This window comes from Odontesthes bonariensis, chromosome 14 (assembly GCF_027942865.1).
Source record: "Odontesthes bonariensis isolate fOdoBon6 chromosome 14, fOdoBon6.hap1, whole genome shotgun sequence".
NCBI classification, from domain to species: domain Eukaryota; kingdom Metazoa; phylum Chordata; class Actinopteri; order Atheriniformes; family Atherinopsidae; genus Odontesthes; species Odontesthes bonariensis.
The window spans coordinates 22,347,992-22,366,739 of record NC_134519.1 but is presented as its reverse complement, the minus strand read 5'-3'; the positions used below and the strand labels follow the sequence as shown (position 1 = coordinate 22,366,739).

The 18,748-nt window shown below is 40.5% G+C and overlaps 1 pseudogene; it reads left to right on the top strand.

Annotated features, from left to right (window-relative positions):
• Positions 1 to 6,140: 6,140 nt before the first annotated feature.
• Positions 6,141 to 18,748, top strand: part of LOC142399117 (neurocan core protein-like) — a 49,875-nt pseudogene continuing 37,267 nt past the window's right edge.

Genomic DNA, 18,748 nt, shown 5'->3' with positions numbered 1-18,748 from the left:
ATGTGGCTTGTTTGATCTCTTTGCATTAACAGCCTGCCCTGCAAATAACAAGTACACACAGGGGTTTAAACACACCATCTCAGCCAGTGAGGATAAACACAGCTGAAAGCCTCATTATGTCTCTGATTCTTTCAGAGGGTAGCATGTGTTCCTTGGAAGTGTCATTTTGTTCCCTTTAAGATGCTGTAAGAGCTTTAGAAAAATCAACTATCAATTATTTTTTGAGTTGTCCTCATCCTGCCTCCATTGTGTGCTGTGTTTTCTGCATTGTGTGTGGACAGCTGCTCCCTTGGTGGGCAGACACTGTTTGTCTGTTTGGCCAGGCCAGGCACCTGACATTTTTAAAAGTCATGGCTCACATTAAGGCTGAGTGAAACCATCTCTCGCATCTGTGTGTGGTTGCGAGTGCGTGCACTACAGTATGAAATCGTGTAATCCAATATTTAATCTCGTAAATAATGTGCATGAACAGGCATATTTGCCTACTTCCACCTCATACAGTGAAATGTATGTTGAATACATCAAATTTAAGATTATTCTGTCCATACAACATCTCCCGTGCTGCATGAGAGCAGCTACTGAGCAAATAAAAACAGCACAGAGCAAACATGTTCATCCTGCACTGATAGATCTGGTGTGCTTATGATCTTGAGGTGTTTTACATGTTTGGAGCTCCATGGAACAGTTCCCTGAGGCCTTTGCAGTGAAACTTTCAGATCAGAGTTTAGTTCTCCTGCATGTCTTCCTGTTCCTCCTCCTTCTGTCATTTTCGGAGGGAATCCAGGATGTAGTGAGAGCTTCATGCATCCTCCTCTGCTCCATCTGTCTCTTTTAACCCTCACAGGCTTGTTAGATCGGCTTGTGAAATAAACACCGTGTCTGGATCAGGGGCATCATTGAAAGCTTGTAACTAGTATTTTTGTTTGTGTGAGCCTCATACATACCACCCCCCCACATCTCTCTCCGTCTCAAAGAAGTTTTACAAAACCCACTATTATGTTTTGAATCTCAGCTGAAACTAGCCGAAAAACCAGAGCACGGCGCATGGACGAGGGAAACACACACTAGGAGACAAGTCAAGGTAAATACTCGGAAAGGAACTTGCAATGACAGAACATGGAGTCGGCCTAATTACCACAATGATAGTGAGACAATCTGGTGGAGACTGGTTGCTCCTGCAGCTCCTATAAAGGTGTCCTGATGAGGGCAGATTAGAAGCAGGTGTGACACCAGGAGCAATCCAGACTCTGCCCCAGGTTCCCAGGAAACCTGCCCAGCCCTAAGACCAAGAAACCAAAACATCACAGCCAAGCATGATCGTGACAGTGATGGGATTATAGCCAAACACTATACATTAGTGTTTGCATGTAACACTAAACACGTTTAGACATGTTTTGAACTGAGACACGAAGCAGCTTTTTTTATCTATATTTTTGCATTAGAAAGGAGGGTTTTGGAAGGGCCTTTCTTTTGTGCTGTTATTGTGAAACCAAGAAAAGCAGATGAAAATCCAGAGAGCATGACGAAGTGGTTTGCCCTGAGGATGCTCAGCTGGCTGGAGGTTTGCTGTGACATGTGACATGTATTGACTTGACATTCAGTGCTGCAACCTTTCTGCTGTACATTTAAGGTGACAAAGAGGGTACCAGATGTGCATTTATCCACATTATTTTTGATCTTTCCAGGGCTGCCCATATAAGAAAAAAAAACAAACCATAAGTCTACGTAGTTAAGAGTAATCGATACTTGTTATGTGAAACTCTCACACCTCATTGGCACTGTGGAAAAAATACCTGTCCACAGTTTTAGTTCCAGAGGATCACTTTCCAGCTAAAGAACAACAAGTGTTTCATTGCACGTTTGACCTTGTATATCCTCAAGTCGGCTCTGAATTCTTCTAATAGTCAGTAAACATTTCTCGGTTATGCCCCGCAATCTAGAAATTAGATTATTGTGTTCTCTATGCTTGGTATCTGTCAGTATTCAAGCTGCAGAATTTTGAACTGGTTGCAGGTCTTATTGGGACAGCCACTGAGTAGTGCATTACCAGTTTTAAAGATACCATAATGATCATTTCTAACGCTCTGTACTCAAGGCATGCACTAAGCACCAGTCCTCCTTGTTGATTGCCAAAAGTAATTGTGTCTGGCTTACCATTAATTTGTTGAAGGTTTTGCTGCATCCATATGTTTATTTTCTTTATACACAGATACAGCCAATATATAGGCCTACAGTTATGTAGGGTTAGATAGGACTTGGTATCATCTGCATAGATGACAAAGGCAACCCCAGAGTTTTGGAGAATATGCAAAACTCCTTGCCCTCAATGTATGATCTTAAGCACACAGTTAAAGCTTTAGTCTGTGTCGTTAATGATCTTGTGTATGAAATATTGTACGAAGATCTAATATCACCAGGACAGTTTGTCTTCTCAATATAAATTATAAGCCAATGTGATTGGCGGAGAGATTTGAGCCTCGAATAAGTAGGCAGCACCAAGTGGGTCAAGGTCGATTATATTCTTATATGTGTAACTTTTTAAATAATTGCCCAGTTTTCAAAAATAAGATGCAATTTGTCACGAGGGTGTGGGGAAGGTAGGACACGGATGCAGACTTCAAAAGCAAAACTGGGTTTTATTTACAAGGATCAAAAAACAAAGTACAAACAAAAAGCGCGGCTGAGCCGGATTAAAAAAACTAACTGTGGAAAAAATAAAGAACTTGGCATGGCTTAGAATAAATAAATACTTAACTTGAAGGACAACGTGGCGTGGCATGGCATGAGGGAAATCACAGGAGAGTAGGTAACAGACATGGGTAGGTACGCAAGCAACGAAAAGATCTGACAAACAGACAGGAGACTAAATAGAGGGCTGGGAGTGATTGGAGAGTGAGTGCAGCTGGTGACAATGAGTGCAGGTGACGTGAATGAAACTAATGACCTGAGTGAAGGAAGTGAGGGGAAAAACAATGGCAAAACCAAGACATGAACTGAAAATCAAAACGTAACCTAAAACCTGAAACTTATAACATGAGTCCCGTGGCGTGACACAATTGGATTTTCTTATATCAAACATATCAAAACAACCTATGAAGTTTTACCTCAACCTTGTGGATTTTCCAATTTATCAGATTTTCTGAAAGAATAATAATTAAATTAATATAGATAAAAAAAAATATTTTCTACCAATCATCACTGAAGTTGACATGAGTATTTTTCAGTGCCATTGTGAGACCTGTGCATAGTTTCTATGTCTATTTCTATTTATACTTTTGGGTCAGCTGTGCTGGACCTTCCTATGAATGGGAATGTAATCGATTTACAACCCATTGTAGAAGTATGCATAGTGGCAGTTCTCTGTAAAGTCTCTCAAAATAAGTGCCAATTTGTTTTTCTCTTCCTTGTCTAATTTGTTTGTTGTACTTTATTTTCTGAATAGAAATTGATTCAGCGCATCTGTAGTTACCGTGCTCAGGATGGCAGTTACAAACATTCGAGCTGCATGTGAAAGGCTGCAGAGGGCCCAGAAGAACCCTCGTGGACTGGTGCGGATGACAAAATTTGCATCACACAAGCAGACATGGAAACAGTGAATTGAATTTAAGGCACCTATTCTTGTTAGAGCTCTGATATCACAGCCAGGTTCTGTGTGTGGCCAAAACACAAAAGTTCAGTCTGTATAATGGCAGTTATGGGCAGGCGTTTCAACAAATATGGATCCTATTCATTGACTGTGTGAGTTTTGATTAGTTTGTGTGACTGGCTGAACTTTGCTTTTATGCTTTATCAAATGACCTGCACTTTTTTACCAGAGTTAACAGATGCGTGGCCAACCATCTGAGATATCAAGTAAGATCTTCGGACCAACCTTCAGAAAATAATATGTATTGGATTTTCAATGTATCATCCATTATAGCCAAATGAAACTGACAGGGAGTCAGGTACTAATGCCAGTGGATGGCGGTTTCAAACATTACAAAGCTCTGACTTCTCAAATCTGAACTTGGTACATGGACTTTGGATCCTATTTAGAGAAAGCAAACAGTTTTGCACAATGGGACCAGTAGATGGAGTTGCAATGCTCCAAACTGCAATGTGTCTGATAACTTGTTGTTTTTGCCTTAAATAATTCTGACATCTGATCATGTAAGGCTCCAAGGTAATGGGATGTATCAGGAAGTGAGGGTAAATAGTTGGGCTTGGTTGAGATATCAGTATGCTTCTTTACATTCCTTAAAGATGTTCTTTTCAAAGGTAAAACAAACAACACAGGAAAACTGTGTGTATTCAACTGCAGTTCCATGCAGTTCCTCTTAGAAAGCTTTTTATGACCATCTTTTTGCTCATTATTTTGGTTTTATGTCCCACAGCTTTACTGTCTTGGTCCACTTCAATACCTCTCATCGACAGCATCTTAAGAAGCCATAGGCAGCAGTTTTTTTTTTCTTCTGTTTTTGAAGCAAAATGAAGGAAGCACTCCCTCTGCAGCAAATGCACTTGAAAGCAACCATTTTATATTTTCTTGTCACATTTAGTAACAGAAAAATAACAGAAATAATGGTCTTCAAGAGTTTTTGTGCCCTTTTAAGTGAATATTTGGTGAGTCAGCTTTGACACTTCTCTGCTTGTAAAAGCTATTGCCTGATATGCGTTTTTCTATTCCTTTCCCTACCTCCTCCTTGATCTGCCCATGGCACTGGAAACAAAAAACACTCGCCTATTCAAATGTTGTGTTGCATACTTCAGACACTGACTTTTTTGATGAGGCAGCAGTCTCTTCTTCCAGAGACTCTTCTTGTTTGTTTCGACGGGTGCACCATGACTGCTGCATCTGTTAAAGCTTTCTGCAGCTCCTTTGCAGTCATATTAGGCTTTTGGTCTTTCTGCTTTGCAGTCAAGCAGTTTCATCTAGATGTTTTGTCAGTGACAACTCAAGCTGTAGAAATTGTGAGCGGATTGCACTTTGATATTTTGTTTCATAGACTGCTTTGTGGGCATCAGTGAGCTTCATTTTTAGATTCCCAGCCAGCTGCTGCACAGTGAAGCATGTGTTGGCACATGTTACAAGCAACAACACCTTAACATGTAAAAATATAACAAATGCTCATTTGATTGTGAGCTTACAGCAGGGTTGTCTGCATAAAACTTTAGCTGTTCTTAGTGTCAGTTTCAGGCAATGAAGCTGCATGATGTACAGCATTTAAACCAAAGACCCCACCAAACCAAAAATATCTCTCTGCATGCTTTCCTGAAAATTCAACATGGTAACTCATGGAAACCTTTGGACATTTGAAACTTGAATGAAGTGCTCTGAAGTAAAACTGATCAAAAGACGTAAGGTAAAATCAGCTTAAAACCAATGGGAATTCTTCTTCAACCTTTTGGAGAAGTCTTTATTTTCAGACAGACCAGCTAAATGAAATATTTCAATTCTCCAAAACTTGAGTGATTGAAAAGAACCCTTGGCCTCAGCTAGGGTCATTGTGATTACTTTAATTGGTAGGTCCGCCATGATTCCAAAACATACCCAGGTCTCAATTACACTAGGGAAAAAGCCATCTTGAGCATGAGAGACTGCAGACCTGATGAATAACAAAGAGCAGCCTGCTGCACCTCTTCTCACTTTATCACTGACAGGAGTCAATGTAAGAGCTGAACCTGTGCTCAGGCAGCCTCACATAAGCAACAAAAAGCTCTTTTCCCAGTTGTATTAAATGCAGTAAATTATGTAGTTTGATGTGTATTGACTCTGCTGCAGCACTAAGATGTTGGCATTTGGCAAACTTGGAGAAACGCTTGTGGAAGCTGTGTTTTCACTGATGAGTTGGGACACTTAAATATGCTCAGAATTAGCCAAATTTAACTTCTGCACGCATGGATTGGATAGAGAAAATATGATCTTTACTTTTCCTCATCCGAATAGAAGGTCTTGTTATATGTGAGTTGAGATATTAACGGAAATGAACAGAAACAGATTACACGAGAGGGTGACGTGAGGATATGCGCGGGGGGGTTCAACTGATGGTCATTGTAAGCTCATGGGTCAATTCTAATGATGCACAGACACCAGATCAGTGTTTTAGGTTTATGTAGGAATCGGATTATGGTCTCATAAAGTCCACCCCCCGTCTCTTTTTCACCCCCACTCTCGCCTCCCATCCTCGTCTTGAATGGGGGCGCTGCGTCTGCCTGTCACCGCTCGCCTCTTTGTTCAAACCGATGTTGCCTTTCTCCCTCGGTGTTGCTGCCGGTGCGGAGGGGGACGCTGGGAGCACCTTGCTGTTTCTGTGTGCGCGAGTCTCTGAGTGTGTGTGCATCTATTCCCATCTGGCAAATATCAGTCTGGCGGGATGACCTGCGCATAGGCTGCTGCTCAGCGAGGAGGTGATGCCGAGGAAGGAGTGAAAAGTCCAAAAACCTGGAGAGCTCGTGCACACACTCAGTCCGATTTCTTCTGCCTCTGCAAAGTGCTGTTTCACCCTTGTTTCGTCGTTTGCCGTCTGTGCACCCACCGGGAGCTTTGGGGAACACCTGCACTGAGGCGCACAGCTTTCACTGGCATTCCTGAGGATTGCACCAAAAGAAAAACGCATCTTGGTCTCTCAGATACGGTAAGAACAAAAGCGAACAGGGAAAAACTGTTTTTCTTTTCCATGCTTTATGAAATCAGTAATTTAGTCAGTGTGTCATTGCTCAAGCCACAGGGTGGCTGGAGGCGCCTGACACCACTCATCTGCTGGCGGACAATTTTAAGTGAATTAATGCATGTCTGCAATAAAATATGCACTTCTGGAGTAACTTGAACTAAGAGAAGAATCAAGAATTTCAGGGTTGCTCTCGCATCGCGCATTTTTGCGATATTTTATCACATGCAATTTGTGAAAGTCATTTTCCCGTGGACCACGATCACGGCGTCATCTTCTGACTCGCACACACATTTGACTTCTTTGGGATATATTTAATTATTTACAGATCAAAGCTTTTTAATATTGGTCTATATTTATGGCCCATATAGGTTCATACATAAATCATCAACTCAGCAAGTAACCTTGTTAGTGTGTCCTTTTCACGGTTTCATCTTAAGAGATCCCGTCTTCCCTTCATAAGAATGCGTACTTTGGTCCACACAAGCTGCCTCTGCAGCTGACAAAATCAGAAGAAATCAAAGGTGAAGGTTGTTGATGTTAGGAAATGGGACTGTGGAAGCGGATCTGAACACATGAACAGGTGTTTGTGAAAGATTTTATGTAAATCAGAGCCTTTAGGTGAGCCGACAACATGTGCTGAAAAACTGCCAAAATCAGGTCTGCTATTGATCCACCTTCAGAACTATCACCTGGGCATTACATCAAAGATATTCTGTTGAAACTAGATTACTACTGGGTCTGCTGGCTGGTTCACATTGAAGTACCTCATCATGTCTGCAAGCCAACTTTACTTTGGTCCTGAATAATACAAAAGTGAGAAAATGATGGCAGAAGATGCTGGCTTATAGCAGGGGTTTAGATATGTGAGAATCCCATATTGATGGGTTACTGCTCTGTAAACAAACACTGGCTTGAACAAATCACAGTGAAGGAGGACAACAGTTTGGGTCACCTTGACAAATGAGCTGTATTGTTTGAGAATATGAAAGCCCCTGTAGCCCAGTAAAGCCCATTCTGTTCCCCTTCACTACCTCAGTCTGTAGGAGTCCAAGCCTTTTCTTATTTGGCCTTGTTATACGCCTACCACCAGCTGTGTGTCAGTGGCATAAAGCAGGACAAGATTAACTAGGCAATGCAACATTATAGAGGAGCTGGAGCTTAGGAAATGTATGTTTAAAGCGGAGAGGTTGTGCCTGTGGGATGAGCTAAGAGGAGAATATGAAGGAATGAGGCGGAGAGACCTAGCTGAAAGTTTACTAAATGCATTTTTCATTCTGTCTGGATGTGGTACGTATGTATGTGTGACAGAGAGAGGTTGTGTGGGCTTCCATGAGACCCGGCACGCATACAGTTGCGTGTGTGTTAATGTGAGTTCGTAGATGAGTGCACTCATACGCACAGAGGGATCGGAGAGCGGTGCTGTGGGGAAGAAAAGAGTCTGATTCTAAAATAGAGTACAAGCTCAGTTCAGCTGCCTCTCTGTCTGTTGCTGCTCACTTTGAACCCACGCAGCCTTAGTCTTGTTTATCATGTCTGGGTCTGGACATCTGGAATCACTTTTTGTGGGCAGATGACAAGAAAAGGGTTATGCGAGATGCTTTGACATAGAGGGATTTGTGTCAAGATAATAGATTATAATTAGTCATTTAGCAGGAGAAGTATTCTTAACTATTGCACATCAATGTTCAAGCAAAAAGGCCAAAACGAATCCCTGGTTTTAGCTTCTAAATAACGTGTATTTGCTGTTTTTCTTTGTCTTGAATGGATACCAAATGAATATCTACAGGTTTGACTGGACAAAACTTTTTCCTAAGCATTTAAAACATAGAGACAAAACTTGACTGATAAAGTTATGTTATGTTTCCTCATTATGCATTCATTATCTTTGGGTTCTGATAAGTTATCTTGGTCTGTAGGAAAGAATTATTACCATTTCTCGTTATTATCTGATGAAAATGATCATTTGTTCATAAATTACACGAGACAGTTCAACCGTGCTGCTCACAAATATGTAGATTTTTCCAGTTCGATTATATGAATGCATTTCAAAAGCCTTGTTGATAGTTTATTTTTTGGAGAAGCCAAAGGTAATTCAGAGTTAGGGTTTGATACAATTTTTTATGGCAAGAAAATACAGCCTCTAATATGTCACTTATGCGATTATGGGTCCTATTCTTCCCCTAATACAGTGTTAATAGCTAACAGAATGGGGCTATATAAATGCAAATGAGTCCCAGCACTCACTTATAGCAGCCAAGTTATGATCAAAATAAGCCTCACCTTTGAGAGAGCCTCATGCTTCTTGCTTTATGAGCATGCCGCCCTTAAAATGTAAGGATTTTGTTCGGATAATTAATGAGTAGCTCAGCTTTTGTCATTGTTGTTGTTTTATAACAGCAGATCCAACTTTGAACCTGACTGTGAACTAAAGTATGAATTTTATGACGTCTTTGAACTTTGTGGCTCGTTTACAGCCAAGTTGGGAGTAGGTGTTTGAATAACAATGCCTTCACACAGTCACTGGAGTAAAAACTGTTCCCATTTTCAGCACTGGACAGTTCCCAATTCTCACAGTCCAAAGATCCAACTGCAAATGTCTGTCAAATGCAGAAAGTGCAGTGAATGTGTTTCATGCTGCTGAATGGGGACTCAATCTCAAACTGTGCCTCCCTCTCACTGTGGAATATTGAAACCCTTTTGCGGAGTGACTGCCCTGCTACCAAAACCCAAAGGGGATTGGGCGCACCAATCCATCAGTCAGCTTCAGTCTTTAGCCGGGGAGGGACTAAAGCTGCCCACCAGGCCAATCATCAGGAGCATAGATGAGGCCGCAGCTGAACAGCTCACACACACAAAGAGAGAGGTCCCTCTCTTTGTCTTTGGCCTGGGGGTCTTCTCGAAGATCTGGTGGAAGGCAAATGTTTGGCTTCACAGTTGGATGAGAAATACTTAAGGCTGCACCAAAGTTTTATCAGCCTCTTCAACACGAACATTACAATGATTGATCACCTTCTGCAGTCCAGAGGTCATTGCACTTGTGTTAGTTTTTTAGAAGTGTTAATTGCTGATTTTAAGATAAGCTATTAGCTTCCATCTCTCTGAGCATTTGACACTGGTTTTACACACTTGAAGGGCAGTACTCGTTTTTTCTCTATTCCTTACCTTGTTGGTATTCCCGAGACTCAGTACATCAATAAAACAAGGAATTCTTGACTGAAGTCCCACCAGCATGTCCATGTTTGTGTCTGCTATTCCATTTCATTTAACAGTTTCTCACTTGTTTTACCACCTTTCTGTGGATAAAAATGTAGTCTCTCTGTGGAATGTGTGGTTGTTTTGTTGTTGCAGATAGTGTGTGTGTGTGTGTGTGTGTGTGTGTGTGTGTGTGTGTGTGTGTGAGAGAGAGTGTGTAGTACAATACGTTTAATGTAGTCAATACAATAGTAGTGCCTCATGCACCTGATCCTTTTTTGGCTTTGTTTCTAAGAGCTAACCTTTGCACTTAACCTTTAACCTCTGCTGAATCAGCTCACATAGCAGCCACATAGACAGCCTGTTAACAACCCATATCTGTTTATACATAACCTCTGAGTTAAGTCAAAGCTTTAAACTATCATTTTCATATCAAACATTTGAACTTTCAAACTCCCTTTGAAAGCCATTTTAACAACTTGTTTAAGACAACCATGGATGAATGGATGATGTGATTGAGTCTTTTGAGCCCAATTTAGATTGTTTTGCATCTGCAGCTTGGTTGTTTTGGTTAAAGGGTTAGTTCGCCATTTTGCACATTAAGCCCTGTTTTTAGGTAGTCTGGGGTGAATTATAGATGTTCTGATCACAATTTGGACATTTGGTGCTGAACGGAGCATTTAGGTATCCACTGCTGCAGCCCCCCCACCTTTGCATTGAGTCAATGACCACTCAAGCAAACAATCATAAAACGGCATTAAACTTTCGTTTGCAGAGACATGAAACTCACCGTGTGGTCTGTGGTGGACAGCGATACGTTGGCTCGAAAATCACCGCGAAATACGCTTCCAGAGAAGTTATATTACCATTATTGTCCGTCTTCATTGATTTGTATTGTACACAAACAACGCACTATCGCCACCTAGTGGCTGGATGTCTTGCTGCTGCTATTCAACGGTGTCCGGAAAAATAGGTCCACCAAATGCTAAAACAACTGTTAGAAGGCACATTTCGCTGCGATTTTCGGGTCAATTTATCGCTGTCCACCACTGACCACACGGTGAGTTCCATGTCTTTTCAAACGAAAGTTTAATGCCGTTTTATGATTGTTTGCTTGAGTGGTCATTGACTCAATGCAAAAGTGGGTGGGCTGCAGCAGTGGATACCTAAATGCTCCGTTCAGCACCAAATGTCCAAATTGTGATCAGAACATCTATAATTCACCCCAGACTACCTAAAAACAGGGATTAATGTGCAAAATGGCGAACTAACCCTTTAAGTCATACTGCTCTCTTCATGTCATTTTCTCTGACAAATCCTGAACTAAACAGGGGACAGACAAAGTTTGCAACTCACACCAGTCAGTGACAAGGGGAAAACTACCCATAGTTGAACTGAGTAACACAATAATCTTTTTGCAGTTATACAGTGTGTTTTGCTGCATGTTTTTTGACCAGAAAATTGATGCACATTAAGCACAATTAGAATGGGACATTGTATCTGTTCTTCTTGTAAAACATAAAAAGCATTACAATGAATCCCATTTCTGACTGGAGAAGTTAAACTATAATTAAAAAAGTACATGAAATGTTAGGAAATGCTCATTTAATAACCCCATGAAGTTTTAAATCTTAACTATCATACAGTCAGTAGAAAGTATGCCTGTATACATCAGAATTCTAATCACATAATTTGAAATCTCTGGTTTTTGTCCATTCACTGTCTCATCATTTTTGATTTTTAGACCAGCAGCGATGTGTCTCCAGGGACAGCAGTGACAGGCAATAATTGTTGCTGACATGCCGTTAAGTTAAACTAATTTCAACTTGTTGTGATGCAGTTGAGCATCAAGGGAAGACAAATATGCCACTGACTGACACAACCACCACATTTTGCAGTGGGCAGTGTACGGCAACCAGAGCCAGCTACGTCCATCTCACTGTCAGATACAAAGACATGAGTGCCAAGTAGATTTACATTTTTTTTTTCAAAGAATGTATACAATATAGTTTTTTTTTTACACACCTCAGCCTGAAATTGTCTCCACTCCAAACAGTTTCACTGAGGGAGGATTCTCATTTTAATTCACATTAATTCTCACTAATCTATCACTAGAGACCAACAACATCAGTTCCTCACATGATGTTGACTTGCTAATAGACCTGATAATGTTTCCATTGAACTGAGAAACTTTTATTTCACAACTTGATAACTTTTATTTGTAATTATAAATCAGGTACTTCTGTAAAAGGATTTAAATGTTTGAAGACAGAAAGTCTCATTATCCACAGACTTTAGCATTTAAGATACAGGTTTACAGATTATTTTTTGTGTGATGTAACGAGAATATTTTTCTCTCCAGTACATGGGTTAGGATCCAATTGATGTGGATGTGATTTGATCTTTTTGGTGCTTTACAGTAAGGAGTGCTAATAATTCCACTGAGGCTGCTGTTTCGTGCACGATGCTTTCTATTTCCATCCGAAAGCTGTGTGACAATACTCAATTCTCACACATTTATGGGCACACGTAAAATCATTATGGCTCCCTCATATGTTAATTAAATGGATTTAAATAAAAATAATTTTCTGTGCTCACATTTGGCCACCGTACACCATATCTCACAAAGCCAAATCTACACATGCACATGTAACAAAAGCACACATTTTTCAGTGACAGAAAATGGCTCAGAATTAAGAGTTGAAGAGAGAAAATAGGCCATCAGAGATCATCCGCTGCAGGTCTGCTGAGTGTAGCCACACAGCAGCTTAATGGCACTACAAGAAGGTAGGAAACAGATGGCTGTTATAAGATCTGTTAGGTATCGGTGAAACATGCATTAAACATCGATTCCTCATGAGTACCTATACTGTACAGTAAGGTTTACTGATAGTTATTACAAAATTCAAGACATGACCCAAAATAAATTCTCCTCTCTGTCTCCTTTTCACTGGACTTATTTGTCAAAGATTCTTCAAGATGGATCTAAATTCCCCCCTTTCACATTATTGCATATCTTACCAGAGTTTACCTTGGCCTCTCCAGTGCATGTTAACAAGCTGGTTTGAATAACCCCTGTCCCTATTCTGAGTGAGATCAATGGTGTCACTGTGAGAGGACAGAGTGTGCAGTCTTGAACTGGAGGGGGCAGAAGCTTTCCAGACCCCTCTCTCCATCTGAATCCTGGGCCAGAACTGCATGAGTCATTAGTTGCTTTGAGTGTGATTAGTCACCACCAGCACAAAGACTATCTGTGTATTTGTGTGCAAAAGGGTGAATATCTGATTCAGCTCAGCTCACTTTTATTCTACAGTGTCTATCTCTCGTTTTTTAATTTCTTGAGCAATTAATGCTCCTGCACTTTGATTTTATGGGCTCTTTCATGACACCAAATCACCACCGCAGCCAGCCCTCTCTCAATTTTTTAGAGGCACCCTTTGAATGAATTGATGAAACTTGTTTCTGTGCAAGCACGGGTACACTCAAGCATCAACCAGACATCAATCAGTCATAGAAATCCTGCAGCCTTTTTTTTTTCTTTAGGAAAAAGCAAATTAAAAAGACTTACAGAGCTTCTACAGCAGCCTTTCTGAAGAGCTTTCACCAAAGCCGTGTGTTATTGTCAAAATGTTGATAAGATGACCTTCCTTTCAGCTCTCTTCCTTCATCCTCCTCCCCACACCACTTTGTCTGTCACTTATCTAGAGCTGCTATGCTGCTGTTCACACTGCTGCTCTCTGGGGGTAATAGTTTTGTGAGATATGATTAAAGAAAAAGGAAAGGACAGGAATTACCTTCTCCTGTCATGTCCCAGGAGAAGAAAAAAAGACATACAGACTTTTTCTTGTAAAAGTGGCTCTGTTTCTGTCCTCTTGCCAGAGTTTGCAATTACATTACATTTCTAGACATTGATTCTGCTCATTCTTCTTGTCATCGTGATGTTTTCTGAAAAAGGCTTTGGAACTTCCTGAGAAAAACATAGTATTAACTCTTGGATTTTTCCTTCTGTCAGGAATTCGCCCAAAGGGCATCAGGAGCTCAAACTCTCCATGTTCTGTCAAATGTGTAGCAAGGGGGAAAAGATTTTTTTTATTTATTTATTTTTAACCATAAAGAATACTTCATCTTGAGATAAAAAAAGGAAACTTGAACAGTAGAATAAAAAGGTAAAGGAATATCCTTGTATTGGTAAACCTTGTCCTATTTCCCCGTTTGTTTGTTTTTTGTAGATGAAATAATTGATAGGAAAAAGATTCTTTCGAATCTGTCCAATATTGAGATAGCTTACACTAACACCACATAAATGGCTGCAATTAAGCGCCATTATCTTTGCATGTGAAGCTACATTATCATCTTAATGAGCCTTTATCTATGTTTGTAATTCACCAGTAGCTTCTCCGTGATGACGAGTCAAAATGCCTGCTGTGAAACAGATACATTCTGTTAGATAAGCCAAGTTTATATCATCATGAAACATCGAGACGCAATTATGAACAGCAAAACATTGACTTTATCTATATGTCAAAATATGACAATATATGCCATATTTGTATATTATAAGCAGGGTTATGATTTTAAAAATGAATCACTTTTAATTTTCCTTTCTGACTCTCTTGTAAATATGCTGTCAAAAAAGTGATGTGCGTGCTTCTGTCTGAAGTGTCGGGCACACTGTTTGCTCTACATTTCTAGCTACATGGAGTGCTGATTATGTGATTCTAGACTGCTATATACAGTATATGCAGTAATCCAGCAGTAACTTACACATGAAGCTTATTTACTACAACATGAACTCATATCTAACAGCTTCCAGTGTGTGTTTGTTTTGCAGACACGTTTTGTGCACACAAATGCAAGAGTGCATTTTCTTGGACTTGACATGGGGCTTTATTTTTACCAGTACACCAGTAAATGTGTGCTTGCATGTCTCGTGAAGTGTAAAAGGACATATGTGTATGTGATTTGTTCCACACTTCTTGTGTTCTTCAAGCTATTTTCCTACCGGCTGCAGACTTAAAGGAGATCTGGGTCGATGGGCCCATCTTGCCTGTGTCATGATGACCATCAGGCTACTCTCTTGCTTTAACAAAGTGACAGCATAGTGCTGAGCCATAATGTAGGTCTGCCAGCCTCGTCGGTTAGCTCTCTTTACGTCTCTGTCACTCCGCTTGCCAGCTCTTACAATTGGCAAAGAATGCATCCTATTCAAACAACATCATGGAAATGTGTCAGATGGAAATCTACATTGAAGTCCAGTGAAGCATTTTACAGACTTCTGGCTCTTTTCTCTTCAAGACACTACTCTGCCCAAGAGAGTGAAGAGGGGCCATTTAAAGGGAGGCGTTCATGACATCGGATGTCTCGTTCTTTACAAAAGACGGTGCTGGTTAGTATGCTGCTGGTGTGATTGCATGACCAGTTCACTACATGTCGTAAATCCCCTCTGGTAAAACTTTGAATGGCTGCTATTTTTTTCACATACAGTTTTGTATGTTGTATAGCATCTATTGTGATGTCTGCAGGCTAAAGTCTGTATACTGTAGGTGCAGCTACTGGCTGGTGGGTCCCCGCCAATCCCAGGCCCTCAGATACAGCCCTCTAATGCTCTCTGTTGGTGAGACTTGGCAAACTCTTCATGGTCATGACCCTCTCCAAGTCTTTAGAAACGTCCTGTCAGCCACCCAACCAACCCAACTAATGGTGTGGGCCTTCAACATGCAAAGAGTCCAATGGTTGAACCCCAATCTGTCACAGCCCATCACAAGGTCCTAACCCACCTTCAGAGATGGGGTGCCTCAAAGTGTGTGGCACAGCGGTGTCTTACCCGCACCAGAATCTCCTTTTTAGTACTTTAAAACTTAAATGGCTGCCGACTATTAAAACTTGCACAGCAAATTGTTGTTTAACGATTGTATGGTTTGGCAGATGAATGCTTGCCTTTGACCCACGCGCTCCAGTTTTAAACAGTTGAAGGTTTTACTGGGCTTTCACATGGTCAGGAGAGAGTATTATTCCTGTAGTTTGTAAAGAGTTGAGTTGCTGTTGCATAATCTTCTTTCTTAGCATCAGGGATGCTGTTGGCTTGAGCTGCAGTTACCTCGGTGAATGCAAAAAGGCCTTTCTGGGATGAATTATTTAGTTTATGTAACTGAAATGGAGACAGCCAAATCTAGGCAGCAAGCATCAGCTCAAACTAATTTCAGATTCTTCAAAGTGCCTCTAGGACACCTCTCTTACTAATGCAAAGTCAAGAAGATTAACATTCATCCACAAGTTTGTCTAATTTACGTTTATTTGTGTTGCCTAAATCCCCCATAAAACAAGCAAGATAAAGCAGAGCTATCTTTTCCTCAAACTGCACACTCTCTTCTTCATCTCCATTTCATACGGGCTCTGTTTCAGGCATCTCTCCATTGGACTGTGAAGCTTTGGGCCCCAAGCCAAATCCTCTGGCAAAGTCAGCAGCTCATTTTTGATGTGTGGTGGGCTTTTCTCAATGTTGTGCAGTAGGAATGCAGCAGAGTTACTGTTTACTGCGGTAAAATAAAAGTTAAACCAATCTTATAGACACTTTTAGAGTGACCGTTGCCATAGGATACGGTCCAGATTTCTTCATTAATCTTATTGTTCATTGACACAAGATGAAGTCAGACTTTACAAAGTCTGGTGTGGACACATCTTGCATTTATGCATTTGTGTTAGCAATACCGATTTTATCGTAGCTCAGGTGGAAGAGAGGATCTTGAGTGAAAACATTACTGTGGACAACAGTTTCTCCAATCCAACAGTGTATACTTACATCTCCAGGAGAGTCAAAAGTCACCTTGTCTCATTGAGTGCTAAGAATTTACAGCCTCTCACTTACAATAATTTGTGTTATAACTCACTCTCTGGAAAAGACTGGGTGAAAGCACCAGCGTTGTCTGTTTATGATGCAGTATCTTTCAAGCGATAAATAAGAGAGCTCTACATTTGCCTGGCACTGGCCACTCATTCACTCAGTGTTCAAATTCTTTTGGAGGGCATGTTTTGAAGGTGTTGCCAGTTGTGAGTTGGTAACAATGGTAAGGCTGTAACAATAAAAGAAAATCTTTGTGAAAATGAGCATTAGTTTTTGTGCGAGTGCATGCTGATCCTTCAATAACCGGAGTGGCTTCACAGATTCTGGTCATCCACACTCGTCACTGGTTACCATCTTATCAAGAAGAGAGGCATCGTTGGGGGTTTGTGAAAACAAGATGTTTGGAGTTAGTATGAAGTATCAGGAAAACATGTCCCTTCAAAGCGGTAAATGTGATTCCAAAGGTTTAGCTTTTATCAGCAGTTCAAAATCAATATACTTTAGTTCTTTAATTAAGTACAGTACTAAAAGTACTGTTTATAATTGATTTAATGTTAAGTCTGTAATTCAACTTATTCAATGTCTAATGATACACATTTAAATAGAACTCAAGAGTCTCGACAAAGCAAAAAGCTTCAAGTTATTCTGGCACGCAGTCTTTTATCTGTGCAAACAGCAAAGTCAACAAATGGTTTCACGTGATAGAAAAATACCTGTGTTGTTACAGAAATTTTATCCAAAGCACTTTACAATTTGCGACTCATTTCCAACATTCACATACAGACACTTAGGCACAGAATGCAGTGAACTACTATGCAAAGAGCTTTTTTTTTACACCTGGAGCAATTTAAGTTTAAATGTAAACTTAAAGCTATGAGTCTCAACTTCTTGGACTGATTCAGCAAAACATGTGCTATAATTCACTATACATGGCTGCAAATTTGATTGTTTGAAATAGTTTGGAGGAGGGTTTTGACACACCTCCAAAGCACCTAAATGCAAGTGTATATGTGCATATCCAGGTTATACAAGTACATACTTTTTGTTTCTAGTTGACTGATTCACTTTTCCTTCTTAACCCCATCTCAGTGCTCTCCTCTCTCTTTTTTCCCACTCTCTCAGCAGGTCGAGGATGGTGCTCACTCGGCGTGCAGCTCTGTGGCAGGTCTTTTTCGCTCTCATGCTGCTGCTTCTCTCTTCAGGCTTGGGTGAGTTCGCCGTCTCCTCCTGCACTTTGTGTTTCCTTTAGCTGCTCCTTCGTCACCAGGGCCAGCAGAATTTAATTAGCAGGTTTAGAAGCAAAGAAATGAAGTTTAGTAAAACATTATGTTCGGGTGCAGAGGAGTTCAGGAAAATGAACAGCTGGATCAGAATACAGCCGCCTCACACAAAAATCTTTTAAACAGACAAACAAAACAGGATCGCTCTGTACTAGTGTTGTAAGTGAGAGATGACACGTTGTGGATGTTTGCATACATGCTCTGAAGGACTGAGCTGGAATCCCTCCAAAGCCATTTCAGTGTGTTTAGTTGACCATCTGTTCCGTCGCAACGCTATATGAAATTCAAAATGATTGAATAAAGGCCAAAAAACTCCAAGCTGCAGGTTGCAGTTGGATTATCTCAGGTTTAAGGTCCCTCATGCAGTCTGCTGACTGCCTGCAGAATTGATAAGTTCCTCTCCTTAATTACTTTTCTTTGCATTTGGCATCGATGATGGTGGTCAGCATGGATTTTCATTAGACCTGAACCTGCATCGCTTATTTTTCCACAATTAAATCATTACTTCACCAGATAAAATTCTTTCTCCACATCCAATTACGTTTTGTCTGTATTTTTGAAGGACAAAAATGGACAAATATTGTATTCCGAGTCTGTACGTTTATCACCGCAAAACTGCCCTCAAGCACACAACCAAGTTCAACGAAACATCAGACTATGAATGCTGACTTTTATAGGATGAATTGATGACAAATGGCAAACAGCGTGCCAGAATATAGAGACAATATTGTTTCTAAAGGTGAAACCCTGCATATCTAATATCTAACAGATAAGATTTATACCAG